This window comes from Notamacropus eugenii, chromosome 3 (assembly GCF_028372415.1).
Source record: "Notamacropus eugenii isolate mMacEug1 chromosome 3, mMacEug1.pri_v2, whole genome shotgun sequence".
Taxonomy (NCBI): domain Eukaryota; kingdom Metazoa; phylum Chordata; class Mammalia; order Diprotodontia; family Macropodidae; genus Notamacropus; species Notamacropus eugenii.
In genome coordinates this window covers 344933832-344946743 of record NC_092874.1, presented here as the reverse complement: position 1 = coordinate 344946743, position 12912 = coordinate 344933832, and the positions used below count along the sequence as shown (strand labels likewise).

Below are 12912 nucleotides of genomic sequence, written 5' to 3'. Positions count from 1 at the left end.
TTAAGTGGAAATTCATGGTTTCATATTGAATCTTTGATTTATTTTTTGCTGTATATAAGGGAATATTTTTTATTAATTTATGTATTTTCATCTTCAACATTTATTTCCACAACATTTCAAGTTCCAAATTTTTCCCCATCTCTCCCTTCCCCCCACCGCAAGATGGCATGCATTATGATTACCCCTTCCCATAGTCTGCCCTCCCTTCTGTCACCCCTTCCTATTCCCCTCCTCCTCACTTTCTTGTAGGGCAAGATAAATGTATATACAATATTGCCTGGACATCTTATTTCTCAGTTGCATGTAAAAACAATTTTTAACATTTGTTTTTAAAACTTTGAGTTCCTAATTTTCTCCCTTCTCCCCTGCCCCAATCCACCCTCATTGAGAGAACAAGCAATTCAATATAGGTTACACATGTGTAATTATGCAAAACACTTTAATAGTCATATTGTGAAAGATTAACTATATTTCCCTGCATCCTATCTGCCCCCCTTTTTATTCTACTCTTTCCTTGGACATTGTCCCTTTTCAAAAGTGTTACCTCCAACTACCCCCTCCCCTCCCTTCTATCGTCCCACACTCTTATTCCCTTCCCCCTACTTTCCTGTAGGGTAAGACACCCAATTGAGTGTGTATGTTGTACCCTCCTTAAGCCCAATCCTGTGAGAGTAAGGTTCACTCATTCCCCACTCTTTCCCTCCATTGTAAAAGCTTTTTCTTGCCTCTCTTATGTGAGATAACTTACTCTATTCTATCTTTCCCTTTCTCCTTCTTCTAATATATTCCTCTCTCACCCTTTAATTTTATTTTTTAGATATCGCCCCTTCATATTCAATCTGCCCTATGCCCTCTATCTCTATATGTATATAGATGTATGTATTTCCTCTAACTATCCTAATACTGAGAAAGGTTTCATGACTTACAAATATCATTTTTACATGTAGGAACGTAAATAGCTCAACTTTAATAAATCCTTTATGATTTCTCTTTCCTGTTAATCTTTTCATGCTTCTCTTGATTCTTATATTTGAAAGTCAAATTATCTATTCAGCTCTGGTCTTTTCAACAAGAACATTTGAATGGCCTCTGTTTTATTGAATATCCATATTTTTGATGGGTAGATGATTCTTGGTTTTAATCTTAGATCCTTTGACCTCTAGAATATCACATTTCAAACCTTCTGATCCCTTAATGTAGAAGTTGCTGGATGTATTATCCTGATTGTATTTCCACAGTTCTTGAATTGTTTCTTTCTGGCTGCTTGCAATATTTTTTCTGTGACCTGGGAACTCTCGAATTTGACTACAATATTCCTAGTTTTCCTTTTGGGATCTCTTTCAGGAGGTATTTAGTGAATTCTTTCAATTTCTGTTTTACCCTCTGATTCTAGAATTATCAGAGCAGTTTTCCTTGATAATTTCTTGAAAGATAATGTCTAGGTTCCTTTTTTTGATCATGGCTTTCAGGTAGTCCAATGATTTTTTTTCCTTTTAGATTGGGATATAGTTTATTTTCCTCACATAAAAAGAAATATTGAGAGAAAAATTTTCATTTTTTGTTATAAGAATATTTTTGAGCCTTTTTACATCAATGTTAGAATTAAATGAACTAGTTCTATGGGTAATCCCAACATAGTTATGTTTTTTTCTCAAACTTTGCATTATTTAATTATAATAACTATTGTGAAAATGCTTTAATTCACCTGACATGTCCTTTTCCAAGTCTTTTAAAAAATATATAATTTACTTATTTTTCAGTTCTCAACATTCACTTCAATAAGAATTTAAAATCAAAATATTCTCCCCATCTTTCCCCATCACCACCCCAAGACAGCAGTCACCCCATCCACCCCTGCCTCCAGTCTATTCTCCCTTCTATTACCCCCACTTCTTCCATCCCTCTACTCTCTATTTTCCGGTAGGGCAAAATAGATTTCTTATGCCCAATTGCCTGTATATCTTATTTTCCAGTTTCATACTAAAATAATTTTTAATATTCATTATTAAAGCTTTGAGTTCCATATTCTCTCCCTTCCTCCCTCCTCAGACCTGCCCCCATTGAGAAAACAAGCAAATCTATGTAGGACATATATATGTAACAATGAAAAATACTTCCATAATAGTTATGTTGCAAAGGACTAACCACATTTCCCTCTGTCCTATCCTGCCCTCCATTTATCTCATTCTCTTCCTTGACCTGTCCTCCCTCAATAACGTTTGCTTCTGATTAACCTTTTCCCCAATTGTCTGTCCCTTCTATTATCTTCCCTCTTCTATCCCTTTCCTCCTTGTCATCCTGCAGGGTAAAATAGATTTCCATATCCAATTGAGTGTGTGCTATTCCCATGAAAGCCAAGTCTCATGAAAGTAAGGCTCACTTATTCCCTTTCATCTTCCTCTTGATTGTAAAAGCTATTTCCTGCCTCTTTTATGTGAGATGATGTGCTACATTCTACCTCTCCCTTTCTCTTACTCCTAGTACTTTCCACTCAGTGGTAAATTTTATTTTTTAGGTATTCTTCCTTCATATTCAACTCACTTTGTCCCCTCTGTCTCTGTGTGTATATATGTATGTATATACATACATATATATGCATTTACATACATAGATACACAAATATACCCATGTTTATATACATACCTACACATATATAATATACAAATATACACATACATACCCATACACACCTACATATATGTATGTATATATAATATACTTGCACACACACATATATATACATATATATATATATATATATATATATACACACATACATACATACACATATTCCCTCTAACTACCCTAATACTGAAAAAGGTCTCATGAGTTACAAACAACATCTTTCCATGTAGGAATGTAAACAGTTCAACTTTAATGAGTTCCTTAAGGCTTCTCTTTCCTGTTTACCTTTTGATGTTTCTCTTGATTCCTGTACTTGAATGTCAAATTTTCTATTCAGCCCTGGTCCTTCCAACAAGAATGCTAGTCCAATAAATTTTAAATGATCTCTCCTGGATCTATTTTCCAGGTCAGTGATTTCTCCAATGATATATTGCACATTGTCATCTATTTTCCCGTTCTTTTGGTTCTGTTTTATAATTTCTTGATTTCTTATAATGTCATTAGTTTCCATTTGCTCCATTTTAATTTTGAAGGAATTATTTTCTTCGCCAAGTTTTTGGACTTCCTTTTCCATTTTGCCAATTCTGTTTTATAAGGCATTCTTCTCTTCATTGGCTTTTGGATCTCTTTTGCCATTTGGGTTAGTCTATTTTTTAATGTGTTATTTTCCTCAGTATTTTTTGGGTCTCCTTTAGAAAGCTGTTGACTCATTTTTCATGATTTTCTTGCATCACTCTCATTTCTCTTCCCAATTTTTCCTCTTCTTCTCTTACTTGATTTTCAAAATCATTTTTGAGCTCTTCTATGGTCTATGACCAATTCATATTTTTCTTGGAGGTTTTTGATGTAGGACCTTTTACTTTGTTGTCTTCTTCTGGTTGTATATTTTGATCGTCTTTGTCACCAAAGTAAGATTCTGTGGTCTGAGGTTTTTTTATGCTGTTTTCTCATTTTTCTAGCCAAATACTTGACTTTCTAACTCTTTATTAAGATAGGACTCTGCTTCTAGTGTGGAGGGTGTCCTGTACCAAACGTCAGAGTTTTGTTTGCAGAGATATTTCTGGGGGCCTGTAAATGTTCAGTTCTTCTAAGGTGGTATGATCAAAGGAGAAATGTTTTCTCCTTTCCTGGCCTGTGCTCTTGTGTGACCACAAGCACTATTTTCTGTCTTGGAACTGTAAGGATTCCCTTTCCACTGCCACCACAAGCTCTTCCACACAAATGCTCCTCCTCATCCACTACCCAGGACTGTGACCCAGATCCAAGCACAGGCAAAAAAAAAGAGAAATTGTTCCTTTTTTTCTTTTCATATTTTGTATTTAAGTTTAAAATGAATAGAAAAAATTTTTAAGATTTTTATGGGTATGAAATATCTCATTTTCCTATTTATATACCAAGCACCTAATACAGTTTCTGGCATATATTTGATTGGTACTTGACCGAGTTGATTTATTGAATGGGTAGTGAGCCACCTAGTTTAAACTAATCTTGCTAGAAGTTTGGCAGTAAATGGAAGGGCCTGAGATAAAATATTAGCTAGAGTCAGATAGAGAAAAAGTTTGAGGTTAGAGTAGATGAAAGGATATTTTTAATTGGAGGGGAAAGAGTCAGTGGAGATCAAGTGATTCCAGATGAGTGAGAGAGAATGATCTATTAGTTTGCATCTCAGAGGATGGGATAGAATCAAGGTGAAAATGGTTAAAGAATTAACCTTGGAAAGGAGGAGAACCATTTCTTCTACTCTGAAGGGAAGAAAGCAAAAAAAATTGGTAAAGACAAGAAGATATTGCTGTATAGAGAAAATGTGATGAAGACACTCATGATGGATGTCCTGCATCATCTCAGTAAAGTAGGAGATCACCCAGCTTTAAAACTTCTAGACAGTTTTCTCCGTTGGTCTTTTTAGTTAAAATCCTTCTGATTAGATTTGCAAGACTCTAGGAAAATGTCAGCCATAGTTAGATAAACTTCATTCATAATCAGAAGCCATTCATTCCTGTTTTAAGCTATGGTCTAGAAATCCAAATCCCATTTCTAAAATTCATCTTAACAATTTGAACACTTAACAAATCTGCCTTTCTCTTTTGTCTTTTTAATATCTGATGGTCAGTAGTGATGAAAATACCACCACTTGTGTCCTTAAGGTCTTTACTTTTTTGCTTCAGACTTTGCAGTCTTTAGGAATGCTTTCTTATTTTTCAATCTCAAAGGATTGCTCCTGAACTGACCCTTAGAGGGGAAAAAAAAGGATTTCCTGAGAGTTGGAGAAAAAGGTGGAAATATTCCAAGGACGGAAGAATGGTCACTGTTATTATAATGCTGTAGTCTTCTGTGATTTCCCCTTCATACTCCTTTTATATCTTCTCCTCACTTCTTTATATTTTTGGACTTCTTAATGAAATTTACTTTTACCTATTTGTTATATTTCCCCCTCCTGCTTTCATTATATTCTCATTTAGAAGTTTCTCACTAACACTGCTATCATTTTATAAAGTTAGATTTGACAATCTAGCATTTGAGAGGCTTGTCATTTGTTTGACTTTTTGTTAAAGGATAGGTTGTTTTAATACTAAGAAAACTGTTATTCTATGTTTATAGTTAAACAGAATGAAAAGTCACTTGGCATGATTAACTGAGAGAGATATATTAACCTACTTTTCTACTTTATTATTTTTTAAAAATGAGATTATTTAAACTCACAAGTATTGCCATAATCTCATGAAACAATGATATCCTTTCAGAGAAATAGTTAAAGAAACAAACACTTAGATATCACTTGATATCTTTCCCACAAATTCTTAGTTGTTCTCATTCATTTTAATCTAACCCTTATATACTCCCCATGGTTGAGCAAAGTCCTTCTTTCAATGCACCCAAAAACTTTACATATAATCAGACAACTCCCTTCCTAAGTGTTTGTTAACAATAGCTAAACTTACTTTTAAATTTTTTAATGATGTTCTTCTCTCCATGTTAGATCATTTAATAGAAAGATATAAGAAGCAATCCAGAATTTGTCAAGAAAAAAATAGTAGCATCTGAATTTCCATTAATATTACCTATTTTGTAGCATCATATAGTACCTATAAAAATAGACTATGCAAGAAGATAGAGAAATTATAAATAATTTAAAATATTTGACAGTCTAAACTATGATTAAATGGTTATTAATTCAGGAATTACACTCAAAAAATACAGACTAAATGGACATATCCTCTCATCCAAAGATTAGGCTCCTAGGCATATCCTCCAAGGAGATCAAAGAACTGCATAACTAAAGGTCCTATATACCTCCAAATGTTTATGCCAGCAATCTTTGGCATGACAGAAAGTTAGAAACAAGGTATATTCCCATTAATAGGGGAGCTGGCTAAACTTTGGTGAATGAAAGTAATAGTAATTATAAGAAAAGATGAATATCAAGAATACAGAGAAGCACAGGAAAGCTTATATAAACTGACACAAGGCAAAGTAAGCAGAACCAAAAAGCAAAACAAAACAACATATACATAACAATTACAACAATGTTGATGAAAACACAAGTAGAAATCAGTTCCTGGAAAAAGCTTCAAAGAACAGATGTAAGTATGCATTTCTTCTTCTTTTTTTTTTTTTAAAGTAGGCATCTGTGGGTATGAAACCCACATACAATGTGACATTTTGTTGATATATTAGCAAGTTTTGCAGAACCGTTTCTCTCTGTTTCTATCTCTGTCTCTGTCTCTCTTTTAATTCTTTGTTATGAGAATGGTGTTTCAGGAGGGAGAGAGGAAGAGATGTGTCAGAAAAAAGGGTATTATAAAAACAATTGTATCAATTAATTTTTTGAAATGTGATGTTACCATTATAATGATGAGACAGCTATGGTTCATGAGCAACAAATGATGAATGCTGATTATATACGAATACATTTAATTAGTGACTTGAATAAATGATGGCAGATCAAGAAAATAACTGCAAAGGACCCTACATAGGTCAAGGAAACTAAGAGAAATAAAAGTAAACTTTGTCAGCTAGTCCAGAACTGCAGAAGAGCACATCTAAAAGTCAGTAACATCTAGGAAAGTGGTCACACCAGGGAAGCCAACCCAATCACCAGTAAGCAGATAAAAAGCTAGCATGTTATAGGAGAGTGACTGGTCTAGGGGAGCCAGTGAGAGTTTCAGTGAATGGTCCTCTGAATAAGGACACTACCAGGGTCAGGAGTGGAAAGGGTCACAAGTCAGCCTGAGCTACACTAATTCATATCTGAAACCAGATTCCAGCACTGGCTTGTTAAAATATAAGTAAAGCATAGTGATTGTCCCCATATGTCGCTGTGCAAGGAGACAGGGCCTACCAATGAACTCCTTGGAGCACTGGAAGTCATAGTAAGGATGGCGTCAACTCAGTCTTTGATCACTTAAATGTTATTGGGGGAGGGAGGGTGGTGCTCAGAGGAGGTCAGGGATCAGTGCCATGTTCAACATCTAACTAAGGCATTTTAGGTCAAGAGCAGTGGATAGAACCAGCTATTTATTTGGGGATTGTGAAAGGAAAAGAGATGGGCTGAGGTCAACACCTGTGTATCCATCAGGATACTGAGCCAGAAGATAAGCATCAAGGCAGATTTAGTAGAACCTAATAACACCCACACAATCCACAATAGCAGAGCATCAAGCAGTACCAACTAGAATCGAATTCTAAAGTATCAAAGACTATAATGTTAAAATCCAGGAACTGAAATAAAAAATATGAATAAATAAGAATTTCCATGTGTTAAGAGAAGTCCAGGAGATAAACCCAGATGAAATAACTTCAGAATATATAAAGCAAAACCTCAAAAGGAAAAATGGTTTTACTCTACAATCTCTAAGATTGGCTAAATAAAACAAAGCAAACACTAAAAACAAAATGAGAAGTGAAAAATATGCAGGAAAAAATAGAGCAGAAGTTAAAACTTATTCAGGTAGTAGAATGTGAAAGAGAGAACAGAGCAAGTCAAACCTGCTTCTTTCATGAGACAACAGAATAAGAACAAAGTCAAAGAACTAAAAAATAAATTTTAAATGAAAATAAGACACATGGAAAGAAACTGACCTGGGAAACAGGTTGAAGGGAGATAGTTTGGGAATAATTGAGCTCCCTGAAACCATGACCAAACAAAAACCTGGACGCTATGTTTCAAGAAATCAAAAGACAAATTTCCTGTACCTTTTAGAAGTGATCATACAGCTTCATGTGAGAAACAACAAGTAGGACATCACAGCTGAATTGTAGAAAGTTTGGAGGTGAGTACAGTTTTTAAAAGACTGGAAAAATAGAAAGGACTCAGGTTGTGAAGGGCTTCAAATGCCAAACAAAACATTTTTAAATTTTGTCGTGGAGTCAACAAAGAGCCACTGGAATTTATTAAATAGGAAAGTGACGTGATCAAATTTATGCCTTAGGATACTCATTCTTATAGCTGGGTGGAAGATGGATAGCAGTGGGGGAAGACTTGAGACAGAAAGACCAATTAGAGGATATTGTAGATAAGATGTGGTGAGGTCCTGAAATAGAAGTATAACTATGTGAAAGAAGAGGATATTTGTGAAAGATGTTATAAAAGCAGAAATGACAAGATTTGACAATGAATTGGATATATGGAGTGAATGTGAATGAGCACTGAAGGATGATATCAGTGCTGTGGACCTGGGTAACTAAGAAGATGGTGACACTATCAATGGTAGCTGGAAGACAGGAGACTTTGAAAGGAAAGACAATGTGTTCTGTTTTGTACATATTGAATTAAATGCCTACTGGACATCCAATTCAAGCTTTCCAAGAAGCTATTGGTGATGTGGGACTAAATAGCTCAGGAAGGAGGTTGGATGTGAATACATGGATCTGGGAATCATCTACAGAAAGTTAACAATTAAACCAATACATGGGAATTGATGAAATAACTGAGTGAGATAGTATAATGGTAGAGGAGAAAGCTCAGTACAATACTGGGCTGAAACCCATGGTAAGTGAATAATGTATGGATGAAGACCCAGCAAAGAATACTGAGAATGAATAATTAAACAGATAAACAGTTAAAGCAGAAGAGAACCAGAAACCTAGAGAGAAAAGGATGACTGACAGTGTGGAAGGCTACTGAGAGGTCAAGTAGTATGAAAACTAAGACCATTTGATTAGGGAAATAAGAGATTTGTGGTACATTTGGAGAGAGCAGTGTCATTGAGTTGGAACCTAGCTTGCAGAGAGTTTAAAAATGAGTGAAGGGGTAAGGAGTCATAGGATGTAGATGACTTTCTCAGGTAGTTTTTGCTAAGAGTGAGGAAGATAGATAGAAAATGGTCGCTAGTGGTGATTAAGGGAAAATTTTGTAAGGATAGGTGAGAGAGGGGTGTGTTTGTAGGCAAAAGGGAAGGTAACATAAGAGAGGAAAATATTGAAGATGAGAAAGTGGGAATAATATTGGGGGCAACCTGCTGGATATTAGGGGATCTGTAAAGAGTGCATGCAGAGGGGTTTGCCTTGGTAAGGAGAAGGGCCACCTCTTTATTCAAGACAGGAATGGAGGAAGAGCTAGTGAGAAAAGATGTGGGAAGTCATGTAAGAAGAGGAGGAGGGGAGAAGATAGTGCTTTCAGAACATGACCTCATTTGGGGGAGGGTTAAGTACAATAAGTCTAGGTGGAATGGTGATAGGTTCTGGTAACTATACTAAGTACAGAGGTTGGCCCTTCACTGGACAATCATGGACTTTTTGTTTTCCAACCATAGCCTGAAGACCTTCATGCTGAAGGCTCTGGCGATATCCCTGCTGTTCTCTTTTCTCTTCTCTATCATGGTTTATAGGTTTTGGCCTACTACACTGGTTTTGTTAAGCAATACTTTTCAAATTTGGAAGATCTTGGCTGATGCCCTAGTTTGGAGTCTGAACACTGCCCTGGTATTCTTCCCTTGATGACCCTGGCTTAAAAGCCTTCTTTCACATATGAAAATGGTGGAACAAATTACTTCATTTTAAATGACCCAAGTCTTCGATTAAGCCCCTCAAGTGTTCAAAACTATGCCTCAAACAATTTTTGGATCTTCTCCTTGTACCACCCTTAAACTTACTTCACCATTTGTAATGTGACCCTCACTTGAAATTGGATCGTATTGCTTGCTGTTTAGCCACCTTTAGCACAAAAAGAGTTAGTTGTTACTATCCCTTCCCTTGTGAAGAAGCAGCTTTTTGTCACAGCTTGTGCAATTGACTAAAGTTTTAGAGACTGGTAAAGTAGTGGAGCTACAGAACTTATGAAAGTAATTGTACCCAGTCAAGAAGGATATTTGTTTGAATCTGTATGGCTACTCACTCTGATGTTGCTTTTTAATTTATTTTGAGATGGAAAGTCCACTGGAAAAAAACAAATTTGATTTGAATTTCATTAAATGTCAACTTAAAGCATGTCCATATAGGTATATATAATATGTATATTAAAATGTATATGTGTGTGTATACATAAGTATGTATACACAAACACCTTGAATTTCTATTTACATGTGGTTAAGTCTGAGGTAGGATTCTCCTGACTCAGTTTCCCAACTGACGCCTGGCAGACCTTAAGCCTGACTGAATGCAAGTGGACAACCTAATCTTGCCTGGAATTGACATGAAGTTGGGGAGATATTGTATCCCTGCAACGACCCTACTCTTGGTGGCAATTTCCTACAGTCAAAAGGTTTGTAAGCTTAATACCAGATCTATTAAATTATAGATTATTGGTAGGGGAACATCCGAGGTTGTCTAAAATTAAGCTATTAGGCATAGGACTTTAGACCAACAACAATAACATAGGGACCTTTAATTCTTAGTAATATTGTGCAGACAATCAGGTCAAGAGCTTGTGAAGTTAGCAACATAAATAATTTTTGTCTCAGTTGGTTAATGTTTAAAAAAAAATTCTTTTGTGGTCTATATTGTAAATACTTTAAAAAAAAGTATCACCTGACTAAAAGTTTGAATTATTTTATCTGTTACAAACTGTGTTAAAAATGAAAAATAAAATTGAAGAAAACACTAAGAAAATGCTTTAGTATGTATTTTTATGAATGTGTAAAGTTTTTTTTTTAGACTTCAGAGAGGTGATTTCAGCAGTCTGTCCCTGAGAAACATAGCACCGGCATTCTGGAAGATTCATAATTTCTATAAAGAAACTAGGAAATGTGATCTATAGAAACAACACTGTATGGCACAGTGAAAGGAACAGCTACTAGGAGTCACAGGACCTGGATTCTAGTCTTTTGACTAATTGTTTGATCTTGAGCAAGTTCTATAACTTCTATGATCCTTAATTTCCTCACCTTGAAATGGTTATAACAAATCTATTTGCCAACTTCATAGGTTTATTGTGGGATAAAATGAGATAACATGAGCATTTTAACTATAGAATACTATAGGAATATAAGATTTTATTTTTCTTTAAACTATGAGAAACATTGAAATCTGCTGTCTCCTTATATGGTAGGCTAGCAAAAATTTCAAAGTGCTGATTTTTGTTTATTTATAAATTACATCTAGGGAAATAAAATGTGAACATATTTTATTTTGCTCCAAATTTTTTTTAAAATTATGTATTTGTTCCTATTTAGAGAAACTAACCTGTTAATATGCAGCACTGTACACACATGTTCATACATAAAATGCATATTTACACACGTATATGGCATATAAAACATCTCCCATCTAATAGAAATTTGAGGTCTTATCAATTTCAAGTCATATATAGCATATTTTAAAATACTTCTCAATTACTAAGGTTATCTTGCTTGAGAAGAGATTTTAAACTCTTTAACCTCTTTAGTTCTAACTCCAAAATCTTTTTGGCATCAGAATACTGGGAGAAGTGAGGCTATGCGTACAATATGTGGAGAAAGCATACACTGCCTGACTCAGTCCATCATAGCTCTAGGAAAATACAATAAAAGAAGATATCAATCCGCACATTTATTTTTAATGCTTGTTGCAGGTGCAAATATTAAAACATAATGATGTAGATATTAGAAATTCATAAATTAGACTGTATCAAATCATTTTTAAAAGTTGTCAGTGAATACATTTGGCCCTAATAATCCCTTTTCTTTCACAGATAACATAGTTTATAAACATCCTTCAAAAACATTCTCAATTTATAGACTTCCCCTACCCAAGGGATATGATAAAATTTTCTCTCTCCACATAAAAGTTGATTCCCCATTTTATGCATTAGTACACTTTCACAACGACTCACATTATCAGCATCAAATAATGAAGTGATTGTAATTTTTTATGTTATTTTATTTGATATCTTGACTTAATGGCTAATTACTTTATCTTGCTTTTCTTGTCATAGTAAAGAAATATTGAAGATTAAATGGTCATCAAATGGCAAGATTAGGTGCAAGCCTTTACTAGGAAGAACACAAATTTCTTTTTAGGTCAAAGGAAAATTTAAGAATGAAGGAGATATAGACAACACAAAAATAATGCATTGTGATGATTTTGGCTTGTGACATTGTCTCTCTTACCTTTCAGCCTCAGCCCTTTGCCATAATATATCAAGCCCCGCTAGAGTGGGTGAGAAATAGGAGCAAAATTAACCCAGTTCAAAGACTGCAGTCTCCTCTCCCTTAAGACTTTAGAATATTAGCATCTGATACTGCCTGGGTAACAGGAATCCGAGCTCTTTGTTCTCTGGATGTAACCTGGCAACCTGTCAACAAAAAGAATGTGACTGTGTTTTGCAGCAGCTGATTGGACAAATTTAAAACAAAAACGAAGGAACTCAGCAACAAGCAATGAAAATAGGTAGAGGCAGCAACTTTTCCACAAACTAATCTGTAGAATTTACTCCTATATTCTGCCCAAAGTAATAGAAGAAAAATAAAATACCAGATACTCTTTTGTTAGTAGGGAAAAAGAAAGAAATAAAACATGTTTCTTCAATAAATAAAATTTTCTTTTGTGTTATTTCCATTAAGTGGTTTATTTAATCTCCTTTTCTCTAGAAAAGATTATTAAAGATCCCCCTTTGTCTGGAAGAACTTAGGTCTAGTTGAGGTACAAGTTAATTAGTCACAAAGCGTACATTTTGAGTGAATCCAAAATGCAAGTCACATCAAAATATAGGGTTTTTGAAAATGTATATTTTCATTATAAATCTGAATCTATGTTAAAATAAACAAAAGGAACATATGTGAAAATATCCACAAAATGATGATTTACTTAAGGCAAAAGTTCACTTTTTTTTTCCTGTTATGCTAACCAAAAGTGGATGGTACAGGTCACCTA

General features: G+C 34.7%; 1 protein-coding gene across 7 annotated transcripts in view; it reads right to left on the bottom strand.

Annotated features, from left to right (window-relative positions):
• LOC140496850 (zinc finger protein 474-like) overlaps positions 1-12292 on the bottom strand; it is a 100527-nt gene extending 88235 nt beyond the window's left edge. For 4 of the 7 annotated variants that reach the window (XM_072597154.1, XM_072597155.1, XM_072597157.1 and 1 more), the window contains exon 1: positions 12150-12282. The gene's annotated coding sequence lies outside the window, so the exon portion shown is untranslated. Of the gene's footprint in view, positions 1-12149 lie in introns of all 7 variants that reach the window. The other 3 variants (XM_072597152.1, XM_072597153.1, XM_072597156.1) reach the window with 3 other exon arrangements.
• Between the last annotated feature and the right edge of the window lie 620 nt (positions 12293-12912).